The sequence below is a fragment of the Kryptolebias marmoratus genome, linkage group LG20 (genome assembly GCF_001649575.2).
Source record: "Kryptolebias marmoratus isolate JLee-2015 linkage group LG20, ASM164957v2, whole genome shotgun sequence".
Lineage (NCBI taxonomy): Eukaryota > Metazoa > Chordata > Actinopteri > Cyprinodontiformes > Rivulidae > Kryptolebias > Kryptolebias marmoratus.
In genome coordinates, this window is record NC_051449.1 from 16,026,762 (window position 1) to 16,034,420 (window position 7,659).

Below are 7,659 nucleotides of genomic sequence, written 5' to 3' on the forward strand. Positions count from 1 at the left end.
CTTCGCCTCTCTATTAATGTGCTTGGACACTGAGCTCTGTGAACAGCCAGCCTCTTTAGCGATGACCTTTTGTGTCTTGCCCTCCTTTTGCAAGGTGTCGATGGTCGTCTTTTGGACAACTGTCAAGTCAGCAGTCTTCCCCATGATTGTGTAGCCTATAGAACTAGACTGAAAGACCATTTAAAGGCCTTTGCAGGTGGTTTGAGGTAATTAGCTGATTAGAGTGTGGTACCAGGTGCCATCAATTTTGAACCTTTTCACAAGATTCTAATTTTCTGATATGATGAATTTGAGATTTTCATTTGTTGTCATTTGTAATCATCAAAATTAAATGAAATAAACATTTTAAATATATGAGTTTGTAATGTATGAATATAATATACAAGTTTCACTTTTTAAATGGAATTACTGAAATCAATCTACTTTTTCATGATATTCTAATTTTATGACCAGCACCTGTATTTGGCAGGAAGGCCAGTCTTTAAGCAATCTAAACTGTCCAGTGACAGCTCCCAGTTACTGTCGGGTTGTTGGAGCCGTTCACAGCCAGTTCTGGGTCCCAGCAAAGATTGGAAAAAAATTAAACAAATTACATAACAGTAAAATCTATTAATTTCCTCATTATGACAGGAGACAGGGGCAAGTGAAGTCCAAGATTTATCTAAAATTAAAAAACAAACAAAATATTTCCGTCCTCACTGGTTATAAGCAATCAAAGGTCTTTAGACTGGTTGAGACTACAACTGTCTCTGGAGAGTTTCATTTGATTCTATGTAGATTTTCTAGAAGAGTATCAATACAGACTGTTTTTTTCCCCAATACAAGACTGACACATTAGTAATAAAATTCAATTTAAAGGCATTTTTAACAAGTGCTGCAGAGAAGGTGTCAGTACTTTAGATATTTCAAATCATTTAGCAGTTTCACTGAAGCTTTTGACATCATCTGTTATTCAGTACACACCTGCAACAATTTTCATCTTTCTAGCCATTAGATTTTTGAATTTGGAGAGAAAAGCCTCATGAAAAAAAAAAGAAAACAAACAAACAAAAACCTTATTATACATTAGCCACTGATGCTTATTTGAGCTTCAAATGATTGTCTGAGCAGAATCTTAAAAAGCAGCATTGATGAGGATGATTGGACACAGGTGTGAGCAGCTGGCAGGAAGTGAATTGGGTTGCAACTCAGCTGCTCAGTTGCCCACAGCACCACCCAGAGGGGAAGAACAAAATGGAAAAAGAAGGGAAGAACAGGCAGAAATCCTAACAAAGTTGGTTATTTTTGTTAAAAAAAAATGTAGACTTGTCTGAATATCTTCTAATCTGCATCCAGTCTCAGACATTTGAAAAGCATTACCAGGATCTATACGGTTTATCTTTGCACATTATCACTTGGTTGCATTTTGTGCTAACATCCCATCAGGTGCTGGATTCTTTGTCTGTCTTTGATGGTGTTTATGCCAGGATTCTGTGAAGACCACAGAATGACCTTCTGCTTGCACCTTTTACAGTCATCCACTGTGGAATTTGAAGGAGATTCATAATTAAATTCCTATTTTAGATGGGGGTTTTTTTTCTTCATTTTTTGGCTTTTTTTTAAGAGGATGTGTGATAATTACTTCTAGGAATCACTGAAGTACCTACTTCCCTCTGCCAGCACAAGACTAAAAAAAAAAAGATTTATCCATGTTTTTTTTTCTAGAGACATTGCTTCCTTTAATTGAATTTAAATTTCTCACTGCAACCAGAACATTTTATCCAAACCCCAAGAGTTCGCTTGACTTGTTTCTGTGATGCTGGTTCAGATGTTTCTTTGCAGACTTCTGATGCTGAGATTTCTGATGAAGTAGTAAAATAAGATTTTCATTTTTTTCTTTATATGATTGATTTAAGTTACTTTCTTTTAATGATCATTCTGTTGCACAGTAAAAAGCTGCACAACCACCTTGAGTAGAAGTTGTTTCATGTGTTTTGAGGATACAATAGCTCTTGTTTTTAGTTGTTCAGTTGGTTCAGACACATTGATTTCTACTTTAATTCTGGCTAGATTTATAGCAACAGAAAGGTTGCAGAACTATAGTTTGAGCAGCCTGGTGGTTGCTGGAAAACAACAGCAGAACATCTTTGCCTATCTCTGAATGAATGAATTTCAGACCATTTGTCAAAAGCAGTGGGGTCATTGCCATGGCAACATTTAATGAAAAATATATTTTTTTGTGCATTTAATGACACCACACCCATATTTCACTCACTGAAGAAGTCAAACATACTAATAATTTGTGCCTCAGTTGGTTTAAAGAAGTAGCTCAATATATTTGTTCATTGCATATGAATTGCATATATTGAGCTAAGACTTTGTGTGGGAGTAGCTGAGACTGATCCCAAAGAGATACCTTGAGCGCAAACATATCCCACAAGGTTTTTGTCTAAAATGTTGCCATAAACTATTTGGAGTCAGCTCTGTCTATCTGTTAGCAAAGTGTCTCATGTACCACTACCTGTAGGAAATATTTGTTGGATGTACATCTACAACTGATTACCTTTTGGAGCCAACCCAGTTCAAGATGGTAAGTAAAGCCAACTGACATTGGAAAAACAAAAATGGCTATAATTTAATTAACATTACAGAAATTGTGCTAAAATCTTGTGTGGTAGTAGCTGAGAGTCATTCACTTATCTGTGGGGGCTATTGTAAATTGAGTTGATTCCAAAAGATATTTTGCTAAAGGGAACACATACCTTTAGCAGCAGATTACCACAGGGACCAAGAAGGCTGCCTGAAGAAAAACAGTAGGTTCTGACAACAGGCTGGAGTGACCAAGGAGTAAATACAGTACATGCTAGGAGGGGTGATTATTGAGTAACTGCAGGTGGCTTAATTGACAATGAGGAGCAGGTGTGTAAAGAGCTGGAGCCAGGAGAATTGGACAAGTAAAATAATAACTAAGAATACAAAAGCTATAATAATGAATACTCAAACATAAACGGGTGTAAAAACCAAACAGAAGTATGGTCAGCTACCCAAAAAGCAACCACTATGACAGCCTCTATTTTGTATTTTGTTCATTTTTTCCATCTATTAACTAATGGTTTTGCAAATTGATGTCACCCCCAGATGTGATTTGACCATGTGTAGCTCTCTCTCTCTCTCTCTCCCTCAGTAAACTCTGTTTGCCTCAATGTCACGGCAGAGAGGCAAAGACAATTAAGGTGTATAAATATGTAAATATGGTCACGGCAGCTCAGCGGGAGGAATGGCGTAATGACATTTTCTGCCCTCGTTTGGCTAATCCCCAAGACACCACTGAATTAGAAACCTTAATGACAAGCAATAACACGCAGATGGTCAAACTCTGGGGGCACACTGGCCCTTCTCATGCTGCCTGGGCTCCTTGCGGCACCTGCTCTCGTGCCAACAGTATAGACACGCAGGCAAAGAGGCAAAAGGGAGAAATGGATGAATAGCTTGCTCTATCATGGAGGGAAGCAAGAATATGAGCATGCATGTTGCAGAAAACACACACACACATGCTCACATTACCTAGCCAGATGTCACCTGTACCCGTGGGGGTGATCATGGCTGTGACCAGAAGGTCAGGTCTTTTAGGCCATTTAAGGCCAGGCAAAGCTCCACTTCATAGCGCTTTTCATGTGTGTGTGTGTGTGTGTGGAGGTTATTATTTGGTGTCTTAGGTAATATGTCCGGCGAGGCTCGGTGGCAGATGTCGACCATTCGTCTTGTGAAAGCTGACACATGAAAACGCTCTCAGCAGGCGCATCTCGAGAGATGGAGTAAGGAGAGGTGAGTCTGGCTGGAGAGAATAGACAGAAACAGAGCACGAGCGGGAGACAAAAGGAGGCGTTTTGGCTGGTTTCCTACAGTAATTAGTTCATCCTAGCTATTTGTTCTTCCTGACTCTGTTAGGTAGGAAAATGTTTCTTTAGGGAGTAAGCAAGTTTTTACAAAGGCAAGAGCAGCCTGAAAGACTTTGCTCAGACTCTTTTGTCCTGCTTTGATTTCTGAGAGTACACATAAAGACTGCAGTGTGTCAGAATGGATTACTTAAAGAAAATATTTGCAAACTTGGCTGTGGCAGACATCTTGAATTGGTTTTTTTCCAGAAGTTAATCAGTTTTAGTTGTAATTCTAGTGGTTTTTGTTGGAAAGTTTCATTCAAACTTGTCCAGTGGTTAATGAGATATTTTGGTAACAGACAGACACAAACATGGGCAAGAACATTATCGCCTTTTTGCCTTTCAGTTATCGGCGATAAAAATGAGGACTTCTCTTCCATTAGATACATTTTCTGTTTTGTCAGTTTCTGAGATTCACATACAGTTTAGCATTATTCTCACGTTGCTGCCGGGTTCATGTGTGCTGGAAATCTTTTAAACAGCAAAGCATCATGGGAAAGCAGCAATATAACATCAACTATTGAAATTGCTGCAGAACTCAGTCCTTCTGCAGCAACAACTCCAATACTCGATGTGGTGCTGCTGCTTTCCCAACATTCTGTGTGAATTACAGGTAAATTACTCCCCTCAGGTCTTTTGTGATCAATGTAGGAAAAAAAAAAATTCTCTGAGGTCAGAAGGAAAAAGCCTGGTTCTGCTGCTGTTGTTGAAACAAATCCTATAATCCTCGATAGTTACAAAAGTGACAGATGTTCAGCTGAAAATAATTTGGTACATTTTCAAAAAGCAATAAAAAGTGAATATTAACCTAAAAATATGAAGTGGTATAAACCTCAGGTCTTCTGGTTGCAACAGAAAGGGAAACCTCTTTTTTACATAGAGCACAATAATTGAGACAATGTTAAAAAGTTATTGGGTTGGCTGACAAAAAGATTGAGGATAGCTGTCAGCTAATCAGACTGGTTAATGAGCTGCTGGTTAGAGCAGAAACTAGTCATGTATGTATGCAGAAAGCAACAATTTCTAATCACGTTTAAGGAATATGTCACCTTAGTGTTTGTGAAAGCAACTGTAAGTATTGTGCCAAAATGGCACCATCAAAGTAGCACTGGCGCCTTGGAAAAAATGTATTTTCATTTTAACTTTGACATTTTTTTAAACTCTGACCAAGTCAGTTTAAGTTTTAAACTTAATCAAATTGTAATTGTGAAAATACAAGCAATGAAAGTTGAAAATGACATGGTTTGCTATGTAGATGTAAAAAAAGATATCTGATATGGTCATTCCATGTACCAGAGCTAGTTGGTGTTGCCAGAAATTGGCTAATTCACCTGCCATCTGGATCACATAGCGTATAAGTTTGACAGCTGTTTTCGCAGGTGGTGGGCTCACGTACAGGTAGCCAAGTTTTTGGTACTCTTGTTCACAAATGATGGTAGAATGAAGCAGGAGATAGATTGACAGTTCAAGACCTTGACCACGGTAATGAGAGCGGTGCTTTGAACTGTTGTGGTCGAAAAGGAGCAGAGTCAAAATGCGTAGCACTCGATTTACTGATCAGTCTATGTTCCAAACCTCACTTATGGTCATAAGGTGTGGATCATGACCAAAATAACAAGATCCCAGGGGACCTTGCTGTAGATTCGCTGCTCCTCCTCATCAAAATGAATCAGCTGAGGTGGTTCAGATATCTGGTTAGGATGCTTCCTCTGCACCTCTTTGGAGGTTTTTCAGGCTTGCCCCACTGGCAGGAGACCCCAGGGTAGACCCAGAACATGCTGGAGGGATTATATATCTTTGGTGTGGGAATGCCCCAGGAGAAGCTGGACAGTGTCACTGGGCAAAGGGATGTCTGGGTTTCCCTCCTGGAAGTGTTGCCTCTGTGACTTTACAATAGATAACTGGCATAAAACGGAGGGATGGATAAGATGGATGGATATAGTCAGGGTGTCATACAGATAAAAATGTAGTTTTCTCTAGTTTTCTCTATGACTGGTTCATAAGTACTGTCTCTGACTGAACTCTACCATAAAGTTACTGTTTTGGTGATATGATGGGATTGAATTGCCTGAATAAATTTCAGAATAATCCCATGATTAAATAAGTCCACCATTTTTTGTTTCTTTTTAGTTTTAGTTTTTTTTGTTCATGGGATGAATAGAGGAGCAGTGTCTGTAATTTCATAATACGAGCTTGAGTTGTGCAATGATGAATAAATTGAATCTTTGATTCTTGAAGACACACATTTGTCAAGAAGCTAATTATAATCACATCTCTCCAGCAATTATTGATCTCACAGGAGCCTCCAGGTGCCTCATTTCCAGTCGTCATGATTTGTTTTTGCATTTTTCTGGCTGCAATGCAATGCAAAAAAAACAAACAAAAAAAAAACAAAAAAAAGGAAAAAAAGGCTCTAGAGGAGCTTGAGTTTGTGTTGAACCCTGCAGTGTGTCAGTCATCCAGGGTTGAGGGAGAAATACTGTGGTTTTGCAGCCTTTGGGCTGGTGTTGCCCGTTTGCCCTCCCCTTCACACCAAGTCCCCAATCACTGTGGTGAGATCATTTTATTCTGGACAAGGAAGACTCATACATGTGTTGATAAATTAGTAATGTGCACAACAAATTATGCCTCACCAAAAGATCACACATCATGCTGAGAATAAAATGTGTCATCTCATTACTGCATCTGCTCACACGCCAAAGCTCTGACTCAAATAAACGATTCCATGCAAAGAAATATTTGTTAATGGCTAAAAGAAAAACTGTACCTACTCCATTGTGCACTGTGGACATCTGCAATGGAAACAAGGCCCATTTAATTGGCATGTCAGATCAAAGCTTCCTAACAAACACTGTGCAACAGAAAAAAGAACTATTTCTGTCCCTGCACAACCATCAAGGTTTAGAGCTGAAAATCAAATTGGTGCTGCAAAAAGAGCGTGGTGTGTCCATGTTTAACAAGCTGCCTTTTTTATGTCATTTGGATGTATTCTGAGATGAGCCAAACTCATTAAATATCTAAATCTTCTTTAATGAGTGTGAAAAAAACTTTTTCAAATAGAAGGCTTGTTGGTTTGAGAGAGAGTTTTTACAATATTGTGAAAAGCAAGCAGCAGATTTGTGCTAGATTCAGTGTGTGCAGTAGGGTGCACTACAGTAAGTAAATTATTAAAAGTAAAAATATTAGCTCATGATGTGTTGCTACTACTTCTGTTCAATGTAAAAGAGCTTCAACCTTTTGCTACAGTGTTTCCAGCTTCATTTTAAGCTTTTATGCATCCTATTCTAGCCATCAGGAGAAAATTTGAAGTAACATTCTTTTTTTTTCTATAAAGTACCACTTTGAGTAAAAAAACAAAAACAAAAACCTACTGTTCAATACACAACACAATACTAGAGCTAAAGTTGGCAATGCCTCTCATGAGTTTATCTTTGTCCATGAGCAAGCCCTCTAGATTCAAGGTTCTCAAACTGGCACAGGTACCATCGGTGGTACTCAGGTTCTTTCAAGTGGTACTATGAAGAAATTTTTGGTATCAACAACAAGAAAATTAACCATCATAATCTATACTGTGATGTAAAACTGAAAAGCAAGGCAGTCAAAAACACAAATGGTTCAATAAAATTAGAATCTTTACTCCCAACGAAAACTACTCAAAATGACAGTGCAGTGGAGAATATTATTAGAAACCCTGTTGAAACAAGTATAGCTCAGTGAACAAGTGTGCCAGTGGCTCCTGAAA

The 7,659-nt window shown here is 38.5% G+C and overlaps 1 long non-coding RNA gene across 1 annotated transcript in view; it reads right to left on the bottom strand.

Annotated features, from left to right (window-relative positions):
- Nucleotides 1-2,811, bottom strand: part of LOC112450666 — a 4,839-nt gene extending 2,028 nt beyond the window's left edge. The window contains exon 1 of the long non-coding RNA XR_003039347.1: nucleotides 2,742-2,811. This is a non-coding gene — a long non-coding RNA (uncharacterized LOC112450666). The remainder of the gene's footprint in view (nucleotides 1-2,741) is intronic.
- Nucleotides 2,812-7,659: the final 4,848 nt, after the last annotated feature.